This window comes from Helicoverpa armigera, chromosome 28 (assembly GCF_030705265.1).
Source record: "Helicoverpa armigera isolate CAAS_96S chromosome 28, ASM3070526v1, whole genome shotgun sequence".
Classification (NCBI taxonomy): Eukaryota; Metazoa; Arthropoda; class Insecta; order Lepidoptera; family Noctuidae; genus Helicoverpa; species Helicoverpa armigera.
Genome location: NC_087147.1, coordinates 5,146,763 through 5,165,587, shown reverse-complemented (window position 1 = coordinate 5,165,587; position 18,825 = coordinate 5,146,763). Strand labels below are relative to the sequence as shown.

At 34.8% G+C, this 18,825-nt stretch overlaps 1 protein-coding gene across 24 annotated transcripts in view; it reads left to right on the top strand.

Annotated features, from left to right (window-relative positions):
• Positions 1-18,825, top strand: part of LOC110371414 (serine/threonine-protein kinase MARK2) — a 174,908-nt gene that overhangs the window by 90,842 nt on the left and 65,241 nt on the right. The window lies entirely within an intron of this gene.

Genomic DNA, 18,825 nt, shown 5'->3' with positions numbered 1-18,825 from the left:
ATTATGTTTTAATATTATAATCATAGCATGACAGAAAAGTTACAATTTAATCAACTTATAGTTCACAGCAATTTAAAATGGTGCAATGCAGTTGTGTCATTGAGTGGTTTTTGCTGCTCGGCCGTGTATCGATCGGTAATCTTACCTTCGGTTATTTTTATTACGTTTAATCGTCAATATCATCTGAAAAAACAGTTTTTAAAAAGAGGGTTATATTCTAAATTATATCCTAAACTACCTTGCTATTTCTGGTATGGGCAGCTAATTTAGATTAAATAAAAAAATATTTTGAAAGTTTCATAAATTGTGGCAGAAGTGTAATCAATATGTCCAAAATTATAAGCACTGAAGTACATAAAACTCTTTTATTCTTGAGTTATATGATCATACCAATAATGACGATAGTTAACGCAAATATTTTAATAAACTAAATATAAATAAAAGAGTGTGTATTGACAACCTTGCGACCTCAACGCCGGGTCGCGTCGACCTTAGCACCGATATCTAAGCTATTTGACCAGTAGACCAGTAAATAACTTACTACTTTATCTTCTGTACGTTCTTCTTATTAATGAGAGTGGTGAAGCATTCATTAAACATTGTTATAATGAATGGTAACCTCATAAATGTTGATTATGTAATCTCATGATGAGATGTGTAGCGAAATCTGTGTGTCTATTAATAAATTTATAGTACGAGTTTATCAATAACAAGGATGGATAAGTATACATTATTTTCAATTGGGAAATTACAGGTCCTAAAACCTTTAGTTTGAGTGAATTTGAGAATTTCTTCAGAGTAGAAAATGTACATCTAAACTTTGAATTAACAAGCTTCTATACTTAATCACAATATGCATCCTAAAATACATAAAAAACATACCAACGCTCAAATAAAAAGGCTTCCCAAACGAGAATTCTTTTGCTATGTCATTCGGGTCAAAGCTAAACTTATAGGAATACTTAGAGGGATCGACCTTTTATCTCCGGCACGTGGAACCGTATAGCTGTGTTATTATTTCATTTTGTTTGTATGTGTGAGTGTGGGTTGTGAACTTGAGAATGTGTGCATCAGCTGATGATGGAAGTTTAGGCAGCAGAATAAGTATGTGATTAAGTTAGTAACTTATTAAGTTGACATTAGGTAAATATGCATTTATTTTATAAGTGGTATATATTGCGATGTTTCGGCACAAAAACAGAAAATATAAAAACATGTCCAAACTCAAAAACATTCCTTAATTAGTATTACACAGTTTCGTAGCAAAAACTGAGCCATGACGCGTACATTAGTATTCCTGTTGCGTCTGTACAATATTAATTAAACAGACGTACATACATACAAACAAACACACATACATACCGGTCGGTCTTGTGCCAGTTTTGTACTATTAGCATTATGAGTATTGTTTTGCTAGACGAATAGTTATGCTATTCGGAGGCTTTGAAGAATTTCGCGTTGGCTGTAATATTGCTTTAATTATGAATTTATTTAAAGCCTGTACCTTGCTTACCAAGAGTTACATAGTACAAGTTGCCCAGGTAACTGGATGGAGGAGGACATACAGACAGTCGCTCTATTTAAAACACTGGTACTCAGTGCATCTGGTTAGACTGGAAGCCGACCCCAACATAGGTGGGAAAAAGCTAGGCAGGTGATGGTAGCTATAATCTGAATTAGCTGGTTACTCGCTGCCTGAGGATATAATATGCCATATCCAGAGAAAAAGAGTTTTTTTATTTTATTTATTCTTGTAATAAATACAGATGTGTGAAGTGTTAAATAAATAAATAAGAAGTAGCCATTCCGAATGTTCATACAGCCGTATAGGCTGTCCGTGTCCAGTTTCTTGAACATTTGTTCAGCAGTTCATCATCATCATCATCATCATCCTCCTGCCCTTATCCCAATTTTATTTGGGGTCGGCGCAGCATGTTTTCTTCTTCCATACGCTTCTATCTGCCGTGAAAAACACCAAATTTTCACGCGTGAATCCCATGTTATCAAACGTGACATACCCAAGTACATTCACGTACATATCAATATAAGGATTCTCAGTATTTGGAATGAGACAGAATTCGATAGTCGGCTTTAACAAAAATAAATATGTCGTGTTTTCATTGATATCACAATCAAATTGATAAGCGGTATTGCTATCCTTGATGCACTGATATGCATTATTCCGTGACGTAAGTATATTAATCATAATATTATTTGTCTGTTGGGTTACAGATACACTAAATCAGTTGGATAGTGTAAGCCGGCTTTGTATTGCTGTCAAGTATGCTTGAGTTAGCGTATTATGTGTATTCAGCTTTGTAGCTCTGTAATAAACCCTCTTGGCAAATAATCATAAATGTGTATTATAATATACGAACAATTAATGAATCTCGTAAAGTGAATCCAATACTTAAGTGTGTTAAAAATGGAACATCGTCATATTCTTTCTTTTTTGCATGCTGTATTCATTCAGCAAATATTGCACCTTCAGTATAACTGTAAAAACTCCTTCAAATCAAATAGAAAGGAAACATTAAACATTACTTTGTTTTAAGTAAAGCTAGCGTACTTTCAAAATCTACCACAGACGGTAGATCTCATTTACGAAATGCACAGTGTATCTCATCAAGCAAATGCATTGAATTGATGCCGGTCGGCCAAGGCGACTGTAGGCATCGCCCGTGACGCCCGCTTGCTATTCGTTGTGTAAATCGCACTGAATTTTGTAAAGACGTCATAATTTTGTTAATTTGGTTAGTTCTTTTAAAAAACGGCTCGTACCTATGTTTCGTAAAAACATAAAACTTATTTAATTTATCTCAGATCAGGAATATTTCAGAGGGAGAAAATTTACCTGTGCTTATGGTGAGATGTATCTATTATACATTAGGTATACATTTACTTATCATATACATTGTATCTATTTACATTTACATATAATCTGATATTATAGGTAAATATCAAAACGTGAATTTGGAAGTCCCCGGGATTTAGTTTATTTTTATTATTCTATTCCTCAACTATAACGATAAACAAAGTATCACATGTTACGGTACACATGCGGTCTAGATCTCCACAGACAGACAGACAGACGTACAGTATAACCTTGATTCTTGTTACAACAGATAGTCAACACAATGCTTCGTATCAAGTGTATTGTTTATTGTTTCTTGCCTACTGGCTTCGAAGGATTAAATGAACAATGATCTGGAAAAAAAGTGCGAGCGAAGTGTGAATTTGATTCGTTGGGTTCGGTACAGCCAGCGAATTTACCGCGTGGGACTGCACTCGGATAAAAAGTAGCCTTTCTTGATAAAATGGGCTATCTACAACCAGAATTTTTGTAATCTCTCTAGTAGTTGCTGAGAAAAGTCCGTTCGAACGCAAACAAACTGTAACGTTTTGCGCAGCGTATATTGTGATACATCAATAAGCCACTCATTATCCAATTTTATTTAGGTGAATGATACCACTGTTACTGGCTGTAATTGAGGTAAATCCTGAATGCCTCTGACAAATATGTAAATAGACAGCATAAGTACAGTGATATGGTTTCCTCACACTGTGTACGGAATTCTAAAAATACTTTTTGTCTAGACTTGTCATTTGATCTGCTTTGCAACTATCCTTTTTTATGTACTCTATTGTCTCTTATACTTATTAGTGAATGCTTTATATAGCAATGACATATGTAAACATAATGCTGTTTTTCCCCTTACGGTAAGCAATCCATCAAGCAAAGGTCAAATATCAAGAAATGTTATAGGAATATGACATTATCGTTTATCAAAATTGTTTCGGTGGTGAGCCAAAATGGTTTTAGGCGTTTTAATATCTTCATAATAGTATCATATTTCATTATAATTAATTGGACCGACGTTAGCTCTAGGACCAGAAATTTTATACTATGAACAATGTTGGTAATAAATTAATAAGTTTAATACAGAAATTTAAATGTTTTTATAATAACTGTCAAATGTAACAGATTTTTGGGCCGTTTTAATTAGGTTTCGCCCACGGCGACACTTTGGCGACCCATTTTGGGAATCGTTCGTAATGTGTTTTAAATGTTTCCCATTTTTTTACTACCCTAATAGTTTATATTGATTTACTATCTTAAATTCCGGTGCTAAAAGGATATTGTGTAATAGCCCATAATTTTTATTAAGTAATACATAATTTATTGATATGCAAAACTCATTTTGTATTTATTAGTCCAACAAGATCTTAAATTATTTTTATAGCATTAATAACTTAGAAGTATATTTTATGAATGCTATTTATATACTTAGTAATAATGTATCTATAGACATTCGTGATAAAGGCCGTGCTGGTTATTGGTCTGATATCTCGCGTGATAAGTCGCCTGATAACATGATATACTGATAGCTGATTAATTGATTTCTTTGTAATTTTACGGAGGATATTTAAATGCGTATGTTTAATGTGTTAATCATTCTATACATACATACATATTTTGTCTGATTAGATTTTTTATGAGGAAGGGCTTGAGCCCTGTTGTGGAACAATAAAGACTGATGACAATTGATTCATGAATTTAAAGAAGCTGAAAACTGTTGAGATCTCTGTTTAGTTATTTAAATAATAAGAAGGGTTTTATTTTTAAGATGAACAGTAAAGAGCAAGATCTTATAAAAAGCATTGGATTTGTTTCTGTGCTACAAGTGTAGAATTTCTAACTCCTGCGTTCCGAATTGTATATCTTCAGAAATGTACTGAGTGAAAGCTACAAACATGATTTCTCACAATCCGTTTTAAGCAGTAAAACAAAACACACCTCACATTTCCAAGTCGGGTCTGAGTCAAGCCTGTTATCAAATGTTGACACAAGGAATAGTGTCGCGAATTATCTACAAGGAAATTGTGCACTTGCTATCTGCTATCTCACTGATAGCACGTAGGACGTACCGCAAGTACCGTGACCATATTTGGAGTGTGATAAAAACATATTTACTCTGGAAAGTTGTTAGGAATTTTGTTTGAAGGTGTCTGTGATATTTTATGTAATGACTTACAAATTAGTAGAACATGTTTTGAATTTCGTTGCCCACAAATTTCTTGTAACTTATCGTGGCCCATTCACAAGCCAAAAAGTGACGGTGTAAAATGGTATATTCCACGCATAATGGCTCTAATGCTACTATGTCTGAGAATAAGATACTAAAATTACTACCTACGATATTAAAATTAAGTCATGAAAACAACACACTTTCACGACAATAGTTGAAGTCACAGTATTGTATTCTACAAAAACAATAACAAACTTTACCAATAAACAGTATTGAAGGTCAATCCCATCCCATGAAACGGCCAACGCCAATACAATACATAGTTGGCAGCTTCCATCTTCAGCATACTTCCTAAACCCTGACTTTGTCTCGGAGCAAAGTGCAGGCATTGTCCTTTCCGCGTCTCTGCCATTGATCTTACGTTTAGATATAGTCGTACCTTCTGTGCGAAAGTGTTGCTATTGTGTGTTGGGGTGACTATTTGTTTAGTGTAAGATGGGATATTTTGTAAAACATTACTTACCTACTACAGTGTCTATAAAATGTAAAAAAAAATGTTACATAGACATGTATAATTATATGCACCTATGTATTTACGTTTCTGTCTTCGACGTTTTTCTAAATGATGATTCTTATCCTAGCCCGAAAGGGCATCGCAAAAGCCGGTAGACACAGTTATATTTTAAATGTAGCTTAAGTATAACGACTTAAAATCGTTATACTTAAGCTACATTTAGGTATAAGCTATGTAGGAAGGAAACGATTTAGTAGTAGTAGAATGTAGGTACGTACCTATATATTTTTTTCTTATTTCCTTTTTTTGTGTTTCGATTTACGCAAAACATGGTAACTCTCGTGCTGACCTACTGTCTAACCGCAGTCTTGCAGAAACAATGATTCATTGTACGGCAGCACCAGAACTGGTGATCAGCTATTGTTGTTCAGCTTTATGATAGAAAGCGCTAGCTTGATTTATTGTTAGTATCTGTTTAGATGACCTATCGTCTAGTAATGTTCCACTTTCAAGGTAGACATGATTCTTTCGAACAAATTGATGTATGCGAAGTTTGGTTTAATTGGTTATAATGTTAGATTATACATACTGAAACAATGTGACGGGACATAGTCATCTATGTAGTATGGTAGAATAAAACATGATGCGCCGACCCCGAATAAAATTGGGATCATGCCCTGATCCGATTTTTTTGGATTAGAATGATAAATTCAATAAATACTTTTTGAGGAAAGTGTTAATTGGATGGGTAACTATGTAAATTGGTCCACTGAGTGACCTATACACGATACACCAGAGAGGTATTTTAAGTACAATGATTTACTCGTATCTCTTGGAAAAAGCAGTCGTATACTCTTATCCCCATTTACGTCAGTACCTTAACACAGCAATGTACGGTCAGCATACCCGAGTGAACCCTCGTGGCTCGTCAACCGCAGCATCCAGTGCGTCTGCTAACGGTACCCGTAACGGTATGTTCTGTGCCGGCCCGGATTAATTGTAGCCGAAATACGGTCGCCACTATTACTTGTAATCATAATTATGAAGCGGTTTGTCTTAAGTTATATACGATTACTATTATATGCTTATAAGTTATTGAATACTGTGGTTCTAGCGGTCTTTGGTGAAATATTGAAAGATGTACCTAGTAAGGGAAAAGTTATGTGTAATTTATTGCAATAGAATGAACTAAGCTTAAGATGAACTGAGTTCTTACCACATGACGGCATTACGGCATGACAGCGTTGTTCGATAATGTTCTTGGCAGATACCAAAAAAAAAAATATATATAATAGCGCTCAGTTTTGTGTATTCCATAGCAAAATGATAACTGCAAATTATTGCAGTCGTATTATACCCATGTTATACTAACCAGTCTATCAATTAAGCTATAGTTAGTTAAGTCTATCTCAACTAGAGTTGACGGATAAGGCAATTAAATTGTGTTCGATATGAATATGGCATTAGATATCAGTATACGGATATATCTACACCACGTTGTTACTGTTGAATGGAATATTAAATGGTAATTAATTTATTGTGAAGGACATATGATTCTGGAGACCCTGCTTATAGCCAGGTATACTATTTGAACACTAGATGGAAATATGCAATCCAAACTAGATACTTGCAACTACCCATAGTGCAGGCTCTCCTGAGTTTAAGACTAAAATAGTAATAAATGCATCTGTGTAAATATGTGAGGAAGATTAAACATATAATATGCGTTCCCAAACTTTTTTTTACTCCGAAAGGCTCCATAGCTTTTAAAAGATTTCTGCAATCCGGACCGGGTCAACTGGGTCATATCGGACCACCTTTTGTGAACCGAGTTGCAGCCGGTATGCGGATGTCGGGTGACAAGTTTTTGTCTGAACTCGCCTTTTAAGGAAATAAATCCAGGACTGCTTGGTGTACTGTGTTGCCGACTGGATGGCCACACAAGGTTTTTTTCTTCTTGTGTGGTAGCGGGAGATTTAAAGCCTAGTAGCATCTTTTCGTTTTGATCAAGCTTTCGTTGAACGTAATTCAAGTTTAGTTGCACTATGGAACTATTTGTAGGCATTTTCTTGACAAATTACAATAACAATAATAAATTCTAAGTATAGGTTTGGGCTTGAATAGGCTAGGTTACTCAAATGTAGGGCTTAATAACAATGATTGCGGAACCCCAATAAAACAAGTTATAACTATGTCGCGCCCACAAATGATCTAAAAGCATTCATAAGAGGTTCCGTAGGTGTCGGCCGAGTGAATAAACGTTTCGCTTTTGCAATCTATCAGTAGCAGAACTGTGAGTCCACAATACTTGAAGGAGTGGCTCGAAGGTCTGTTTTCTTATTGAACCAGCCATAATACTGAAGTGGACGCCATAGACTAAATATTGAACCAGTGAGGTAGGTTAGTTCTAACCTTCTAACCTGTTTGTCTGTTAGTTTTGCGGAGATACTGGTAAATTGTTAAAGGTCATCGTTTAGTTCTATAACTTAAACAATCTGTTTATAGGTTTATCTGTTTGTATACGGATGTATCTGTTTGTATACGGATTTCTGGGTATAGATGAAGCCTAGTTACGTGTGTTGCTAACAAAATTAGATTTATTACGTAGTAACTATCGTAGTAATGTGTTATGATAGGTCAATAGCACTTCTTAAGTAGATTTAACGTTGCAGTTTAAAAGGAACACGGATAAACAATATATTTCCGTCAGTGTGTGAATGCTCATATGTTAACAAAATTACGTTTTAAACGGCATAAATGTATTGAAATTACTATAAAACCTCTGCTTATACCAAGATCAGTTTGAATTCAGAAATTGCTCAACTAGACTTAGCTAATGCAAAACGAATAACTTAAGCACTAAACTTCACCAACTGACTTACTTAGATACTATCACCGAACTAAAGGAAAAGTTTTAACTCTTTGAATAATTTTACATAGATTTAACAAAAACTTGTTTTTTGACTTGATGAACCAGTTTTTGTAAAGTTTTGTTTTCATTTTAATTTACAGCTACAAGTTAGTGTCGTTTTGTAGTTTTATCGATAAACTTGTATGTTTGTATAGGTATAGGAATTTAAATAAACTTTCACTTTAATCGTTTTATTTGGGAGAATATAATGTATGTTCAAAACTTGCCGACGTTAATATTATTATTATTTTAGTTACCTTAATTATGATCATTAGTGATGCCTTAAGGCTGTTTTACATAAGTTTTATTTATTAGTTTTTATGTCACATTATAATGCTAAAATATGTTAAATGAAAATGTGTTTTGTATATGGAAAAGTTAGCTGATTAAATTATGACATGTTATCTGTAACAATAAATAATGCAAATCCGGAATGCATATTCGATACAATTTGCATTGAAACTCGATCAGTTAACCCAATTTGCATTGCTGTGACATATAGCTAAAATATATTTATAAATGTAGAATTTGATAAAAGACTAACAAATATATGGCTAAATCATTAGGTATTTCCTGCTTTATATCCACGTTATATCATAACTCCGTGCATCCCGATAAAAATTGTATCAATTTACTGTTATCTATGCCAAGCTTTTCAAAAATAGTATTTATCTTATAGAAAATCTTATTGAAGCAAACTTCATTCTTTTTGAAAATTGTTAAAGTATTAATATAATTTATACAAATCAAGCAACAGCAACCGAGTTAAATCTCTCGCCGTCACAAAACCGGTACACAGTAGCATGGCACTGAGCTTTCTATCCAGCGTGACGTCACAACTGCCATTAGCCTCCCAGTTTCCAGGAAATTGCTTTTTATAATTGCCTTGTTGAGACTTGCCTAGTTTTAAATCCGGTCAGCCATTGATGGCCTTTGGAATTGCTTATTTTCAATTCAAATATTTGTTTTGAGGCGATTTTGTTGACTGGAATTGTATTAAGTTTAATCTGGCTTTGAGAAGTTTTCTTGGGATTTGTAGCTGAAATATGAATTTAGACAGTAGTTTTGGCTAAGAGATATACACCCATTTTCAATCATATTCACGACAAGACCAGTATTACTGGTTTAAATTTATCAAGGAACACGTCTTAATTATGCAATCATTAGCATCATCATCGCCCTTTAACCTCTTACATATCTGAACTCGCATTATAAGAATATTCTAAGATTAAAATCAATGCAGCTTTCTCTTAATGTGTGCATCTACACTGAGATTTTGTAATCTAATACAAATTAGCATCGCATAATGACTGCGTTTTCTCTATCATTTAACGAGGTTTCTCTACCAGCTGGGAGGATGCTAATGTGTTTCATAGCTAGGCTATTTGCAGTACTCAGAATAATGTCTTTTGGATGGCCCTCAATACCTATACGACACGGCGAGATTAAGCTAAAAAGAAAAAAAAGAGACTTATAATATTGGTCATTCACAACAATATCGAAAAAAATGTTTTGTCAGAAATACCAATATCCATATTTGGTCTTTTATATTCCAATTAACTGAAGAAATCGTAGGAGATTTCGGATTTTATTGGGTAAAATTCACAAGTCCTTACACGGTTCTATGATTCACTTTATTTTAACCGCCTTATATGGCTATAGCATCTGACCAAATGTTTTGAAGTCATATTTTAAAGTAGCTTATTACTATTTTGTTTCGTTTCCTGCTATCGATGATTAATAATTAATTAAGGTATTATGACTGTGTTATAAAAATGTTGATGACTTATTAGATGATTTTTTGTACTCCAATTTTGACCTGCAATTCTAGAATTTACAAACCAGCAAATCTTCCTGATAGAATGTTAAAGTATACGGTTTTTATTATAAAACGTTAGTAAACTATTTTACTCGTGCGATCACAAACCGCTCGTCCGACTTTAAATTAACTACCGGCCAACTATCTAGATATTTTTTCAATTGATTTACTAGGTAACCACAACTGGCTTTTATACTAGTTCACTGGGTCAGTCAGTTTTAAATAGCTACGTAGTCTTCCTAGGTGAACGAGTTGCTATGTTGCTAGTTAGATGTAGGTTTTACAAACAGTAATGGCATTATAATTCCTATGTTCAAGGTAAAATATAAAGAATTTTATTTCCACTGTTTGAGATTAGCATTCAGTTTTAAGCAGGTGTATCCACCTGTCTTCATATCCTTGAAAACAAACGGAAGATGAATTAATATATTTGAAATAATGACACACGTTTAAACGTATCGATCCATATACGGTTATCTAAACACATTCGTTGACATTAAGAGAAATATTAACAGCGCTATTTCTTAGAAAAAATCCTCACTAATAAGTTCACAAGTGGAGAAATATAATAAAAATACGTCTAGGATTTTGAACTTTATCTCGTTAAGTATAAGAGCTATTATGTTTTAAGCTGATTTTATATGCCCACGCGTGTTTCTACACCTACGGTATCTCGTTAGACTTCAAAAGGATGAACTTTTCAAGTTGTTTTAAAAGAAAAATTAAGTTTCCCTAGCTTTTAAAAAGTTCAGGTCGAAATTTCCGAAAACTTTCAAAGTGGATTGCAATTTATATACCACGTACACACTTAAAGTCTTATTTACCACGAATTGTACCACTTTAATTATTAACTATTCAGCCTATCAAGGACTATCGATCGTTTCCAATATCTGTTACGTATATATACGTATTCTCGAGAAAAACCGACTGGCTTTAATCGCTCGCTATTAAGTTAATGACTACTGTCTCGTAATGAGAGGAAATCACTTTAATAGCCGACGAAACTCGGTACTCGCCAACTGCACTCGGAAGAAAAAGTTGGATAAAATATGCATTTCAACGTTTTTTATTTCAAATAGTCTAATTAGGTAAGATAAACAATAGTTTCTGGTTTTACGTAATAATGACGTCATATTAATATAATGCAGACGAAAATAAGTACTTAAAAATAATTATCTTTTGTATATCAGACTGCTTAATGCTCACATCTCAAAAACAATGTCGTCAGACTTTCACCATACGTCCCACATTGTGTTACGTCACAATTCCATTCAAAATGGACCTTTTTCTTTCATACAACCGTTTTCACCGCAGTTTTGACAGCTTTCTTTATGGAGACAGGCGGTCTCACGAATCATTATTTCTCGTTTTTACGGCGACAAAACTTCCATTTATACATTGATAAAGTACCCTTAATCTTACAATAAAACCTTGCTCGAAGACCTCACAAGAAGTACACACAAATGCGTGTTTATAGGAATTATTTTTGGTTCGTAATTTATCTCGTTGTGTTCATCTAACCCTGAACAAATCACGAGTATTGTTATAATGTACAGGTTATTGTTATTACATTTGACATGCCATACAGATACTCAAATCAGATACGGTGAGCTGCAGTTCGTTGATCTTAAATTTTGTTTGATATGACATTCAAAATGTTACGGCGAAACGCTAAGTATTACGTGACAAAAATGACACTCGCACACAAAATTGATGCACTCAACTTTTTTAACCTGATGACGTTAAATTGTACATGGAATTACAATTCCGTACGTGATGCGAATTGAGAGAACGCATCGTGTTAGGTCTGTATAATCGTTAGCGTATTTTCAAATATAAACCACATTTATACTACGGCCCAGTGGGGTAAATACCGCCAAGTCATGGACAAAATTGAGTGCATAAATAAATAAGGCTATCTGTACGGAGCAGCCATGATGGGTACTTTTCAAGCTTTCTATTACAATTCTGTTATGGAATGAATTGCGTTTTTCTTTGCGAGTTGCGTAAAGACGGAAATGTTCGCCCTGTCATTGGTTGCAGATCTTTGAAACGTGATTTGTAGAGATTTTATTTTGACAAATGTTTTGAAATGTTGCACGTCATTCTGTTTTGATTATCTCCACCTGTGTGCCACATCTGATAGACTGAAACATCGTGTTTTCTTCAATAAAACTAAAATGATTTACAACATGAAATTAATATCTATTAAAGAACACAAACCTGTCTGGTTCTAGCCATTTATGAACAGTTTACAAAACGATTATTTAAATTGATCACTTCTCCAAATGAAGACACACATGAAAGTGAATCGGAGAATGCTAGGTATAATTTTGTCCAGCACAATCCAATTAGCCCACTGCCCATAGTGGGGTCAAACGCATTGTCGTCAATGTAGGCTAAATACTCTTAATTAGGGGATGTACGCTGTATATAATTTCCTGTCATTATATTAGTTTTGGACTTGTTTCGTTCACAATGGTTTAACTGAAGAAATTGTGACACCTTCCTACGTAGACGGCCCCATTAGAAAAGATAATGGTTGAGAGACAATTTATTACTTCAGTTATTATGATGTTCTACTGAAAAGTACTAAAGCCTTTGTTGATAAAACGTTATTTAACCTGTATAAATTCCTTAATCGTGAATATTGTTGCAATAGCCGTCGATAAACCTGCAAACTAGTTTTATCTAATCGACCAAATTCACGTATTACTTGACGAGGCCTTTGTAATGGAGAGAGACGGCGATACTGAAATACAGGTTTAGAGAGAGAGGAAAAACGACTCTCGGTTCGACGTTCGTGAGTCATGCTCCGTCGCATACACCGACTGGTATTGTGGTCTATCACCACAGAATAAAGCGTTTTCTACCACTTTATTGTATAGAAAACAAGTTGAATATGAAGAAGACAATTTTCTAACGTATGCATCGTTTATATCTCTATCAATTTTTAAGAATGCCAAACAGATACGCGAATATACTCATCCACAATGAGCAATCATTTCTTCCAAATCGATCCTAATCACTGTGACTATATTGACACCTCATATATCAATGACATAAATCCTATCAGGTGAACACATCTTATAACTTGTTCCATGGCCTGTGACGAAAACATCGACCGCACTAAGAGGTCGTCAGGAAACTTGATGTATTGGTTTCTGCGATCAGCATCCACGTCATTGGCGAACTCGCCAGGTGGAAGAACATCTGTCGATACCTAATAACGATTGTTTGTGCCAGATTCATGAGTTGCACTTCATTTGTCAAAATATTGTGTACTTCTTTCAGTGAGATCGTTTGTTGCAAGTGGTTGGTAATTGATAGCTATAATCTGGATTTTGTTAGTAATTGTAGATACATCTGCCAGATCTTTAAATTAATGATTATGCAAACATCTGCTGTATCGAGTTTTTTTAAAGTATTGAAACCTTAAATGGAGCTTTGTTGAATCAGGCTCTGCAGAATAATCTAGCGTGTCAATAGTTTATCGCAAAACCACTTACGAAAGCCATTGTTGGACACATGTGACAGTTTAAAATGAAAACCTTATGCGACCTAACTCCATGTTCGAGCAAATTGATCGTTCCATTACAAAGTGTTTCAAAACCCCGTCCAAATATGTATGAAACATGTTCTGTTGGCAGATCGGTCTCGCAAATTTGTTTCGCTGTGACTCACCAACACTCGACTATTTAGTTTAAACGCTCACAACCGGTTTGTACTCGTTTTTTGCCACAACCGTGATGGTTTTTTCAACCACTTTTTCAAGCATACTAACCGTATTAAGATCCTGTTGACAATGTTTTATATTGTTGAGATTTAATCTTCCATTTAAGCCATCAAGACTGTCTTCATCAAATGGATGAAGTGCAGTTTATTTGGTTCTATATTAATTTTTGCTTACAAATTTTTGATTAAATTCAGATAACTTGGTCTTAACTGCAGCAGTGTATGTTACAAATGGAAGTTCTAAAGCTTGTCACGACTTTTCTTTGTTATAGTATCATTATGGGAACCGTTAATGTAATTCAATCATTGTAAACTTTGGTTTCATGCACACGCAACACAGTTTTTGCATCGTTATGTACAATTACATTCGTGGGAGCTCGGATAAAACAATATGGCCGTGATTCATCGCTGATTGGATCGGCTGACATGCAAATATTTTTATTCGTTCCCACTTCTATAACATTTAAAGTGAATTTGTTATCAAAATGGTTTTTGAAGTCTCTTTTAGCATGACTATCAATAACCTCTAGCTATAAATTATGCATGTTCGAGGAAGTAGCTTGAAATTTATCGCCTACGTGGGTAAAAGAGTATTTTATCTAGGTTCGTTTATCTACTTAACTATCCATTTATAAGTTGAATAAGTCTGATTGCTATCGCGGAAATTTTTTGTTGAAGATTTTTTTTTAATACTGCCTTCTTTAAACGGTGTGCCGTATAATTTGCGTAGGCTGGATTTACAACTTTAATCTTAGTTTTAGAACTCGGTATGGTTACGCTGGACGGTTAATGCGTGTTTTACTAATAGTTTCGGTTTAGTACTGTTGTTAAGACTTAATCTGGATTAAGCCTGACGAATTACGACATTTTATTGACTATGTGGGTAATTCAATAAAGGTTTTATTATATCATTTTATTTAATGTAAAGTGACCACCCATTAAACTAATTTGGCTCGATTGTATAACTTTATTGTTGAATTTGGCCCATTTCCGAGAGAAATCGATGAAAATGCAGAATTTCAGCTAGAATAAGCATTCACAATCTAGAATTGTCCAGTAACAGATGTAGCACAAACATTTAAAAGCATAAAAAACAAAAAACAACCCCATTCTGAACTGCAAACGGAATAAAAAGCAACTTCACCAGTTCGCAACTGTCTGCCAACTGCCATAACTTTGTTCTGATGTTTTTGCTTCGTCTCACAATGCATTCATTAGCATATGCCATTTGCGACCAGGCTTCGGCGGAGTTGCCCACTAGGCTTGAAAGGCTGTTTTAAGGACCTTGTTAGCTGCACTGGGAATAACTTACGCATCGATTAAGGCCGAAGTGGCCTTAGGAATTTGAACTTATGAATTGGATTTCATTAGACATTTTTGATATTCCTGCAGTCAGAAACAACAAAAACTTTCTACACATTTTAATTCGTATCTCAACCCAAAGAAACTTTTACCTAGTCTAGAAAAAAAAAACACCTGACAATCAAATGCGAAAATCAAAACAGCCAGCCGCAATTGTTCAACCCCACACATAAGAATAGACTCCTACAGTTCCATGCAAGCAGATACGGACACAATGGCGGAAGCTTGCGGTCCATGCAAACATACACGAAACTACACCTACACAAGCCAAAACAAACCTTAATGACGAAGCCGTAGAAGCTGATAAAGCTGCAGATGCTAATGTTGTTTTTTCTCACAAAGAGTTGAATTACGTACAGTTATTTCAAGCTAGGGAACCTGAGAACGTTGGTGAAGTACTAAGGTGCTGTGTATTGGCTGCAGTTTTGTTATTAATTGAATAATGCTATTCGTAGTAAAATTGATCACCTAATATTCATTTATACGTCATTGTAATAACTATATACCCAGAAACCAAGAAAAAATTATGACGGAAACTAAACTTGAAATCAAACCCAAAAAAAACCGGCCAAGTGCGAGTCGGACTCGTGCACGAAGGGTTCCGTAAATTACAGTTAAATCAACCTATCTCAAAAACTATAAGAGATACTTTGATCAAACCAAAAATCGTTGAAAGAGTTAATTAGCATGCATCACCTCTATTTTTTTTAGAATTTTATACCCCGTAGTTATAAAAATAGAGGGGGGGGGACATACTTTTTACGACTTTGAGAGCTGATATCTCAAAAACCGTTCACTTTAAGAAAAATGTTTTTTAGAAAACTTTATATCATTTTAAAAGACCTTTCCATTGATACCCCACACGGGTATGTACATCGAAAAAAAAAATTTCATCCCTCAGTTACATGTATGGGGGGCCCCACCCCCAATTCTTTTTTTTACTATTTAGTGTCATATTTTTGTAGCGGTTCATACAACACATATTCCCATCAAATTTCATCACTGTAGTACTTATAGTTTCCGAGTAAATCGGCTGTGACAGACGGACAGACGGACAGACGGACAGACGGACATGACGAAACTATAAGGGTTCCGTTTTTGCCATTTTGGCTACGGAACCCTAAAAAACGAAATTGCAGAAACAGCTGATGGTAGCCGTCATTAGCCTAATAATGAAGACGAAAATACTCTCCAAGGTCTTTGAGTCCAAAACTTCCACGTTACATAAGCATTCCGCGGCCAAGTTCAACACAACCTTATAAATGGATTAAGATTAATATCCGACTATATTTAGCACCGTTTGAACTATTTTCGGCTCCGGCGATAAATATAACGAATAACAACATAATATTGGCTAAATGAAATGTTTGGTTTACGTATTATTGTGCAGCCGTGGGCTTATTGGTCACAGATTTTATATTTAGTTTGTTTATTGGTTTTGGCCTCTTCCAATATGGTATTGATTTACTTATTATTGCGTTTCTTATTTCATCCTTGTATGTACTTTATTTCCTACCCCAGTTTTGCTAAGAAGAATTACTACCAAATAATTCACGATAAGGAAAATGTAAGAATGTCGGCAATAGACCAATCACACATGAAACATGTTCGGCAAATATTAGTCACGCAATTCTCTCTTAAGTCAACAGACGTTTTAGCAATACAAGGTTACCGTTACTAACTGCATTCGTGTTGAATCATTGCATTTAAGAATTCTATGAAATCATAGATGATAAAAAACCAGGTATATAAAGGCAGGATAATTTTGTAATGTATGTGAACATAGATGATTTACAAAATGTATCTAATTGTAAACTTCCTTTGCCACCATAGATGATATGTTTCAGATTTATTTTGTTTGTATACACAGATTTAAATAGCATGTGACTCAGGCTCACAAAATAGACATAAACACTACAATTATATTCGCATCTGAAGCAATACGGAGTGTATAAAAAGATATGATTCACAAACTGTTCTGTTGCATAAACGTGAAACTCTCCTATTTTACACGAGCCAGCTATTTTATTGTTAACAATGTGTTAGAAATCTTCGTTGTTATGATGCGTTTCGTAATCGTCGTAAAATGTTGTGATTGTTGGAATTAAAGTGCGATTAAGAACATCTTGAATGATGGTTCTAACCTCAATCACTTCAAAAAAAGTACTGCTATGGGTATAAAAGGCTTGAGCTGAAACGATTTCATTTTAATCTTCATTAATACCGTGAATGTCGTCAGATAACCAGTTGATCTAATTTACGCAAGCCGCGGACCTCTGATACAGAATATTTATTCTATCTTTTTCCTTTATACGTTTATTTTTCCTGTTATAGTATCAGTTTTATCAATTATCTCATAATGTATCATATTTGACACAGTATCATCTGTGGCTGTGTTATTTAACACTGTGTGAAGTGAGTCATGATCGTTTCGGTCACCATATGTTGCATTGTCGTGACTCCCGGCCAAGGCCTCGATTGTATTCAATAGTATTTCTAATGGCACGTTGACTTTGCAAACATTCTTCAGCGTTTTCAATTACACGATTTCTTAGTTCGGAATGCCAATTGACACATGTATAACTAATACACAGCTATTTCACGATTAGATGCTAAAATAGCTATGTTAGTTTAGAATGGATGCAGGTGTTTCATTGGTGCACCTGTCTATGATTGCGGCTGCATCCAATTATAACTGTAACTCAAGTCAGCCTTCAGATTACCTGATACTCACAATAAAGATTCCTCACACCGTATGCATGTAACACTTCCAAATGCAATTACAGATTTAACAACCAAACGTTTGAATAATAACGACCCGAAATAAAGTACCGAAGGAGGAAGCCTTCAAGGCTCATAACTTGCGATCGTAACAAAATCCAATTACAACTCGAAAGAATTTATCATCAAGTTGAACGTACTTTTATTGGTGCTGATATTCGTAATGTGTCGTCTGTGCTTCATGTTATATGTTGACTCAAGTGTCCAGGTGATGGTGTTTGCCTCTCTTTCAGACAGTCGCCGCTGCAGCTTTGTGTCGCTACAAGGGTTATGGTGAACGGTTCTCCGTGTTCCTTTAACTAACAGTGTTTCATCTCTCTCTTTGCAGATGGACTTGTCGCCGTCTCGCTCGCCCGCTGTACCACGGAATGTTTCTATCGTAGAAGTGTTTTGCATTCCTCTTGCTTCTCGGAAACAGTTTCTACGTTGTAAATGGAAATGGGCTCGTAATTTTATTTGCATTGGAGATAATTTCTGATAACTATGAGTTATGGAGCTTTGTTAACTAGTTGTGGAGTGCAGTAGCAATTTCGTTCCATCTTGTTTGAAAGTCAATTTTCCATGCTAGCTTGTTAACTTTAATAAGTTATAAGGTCTAATAATTTTAAATATTCTAGTACTTTGACCTTGTCTACTCTATTTTGGCCGATAATCGAATTCTTGACTTTTACGA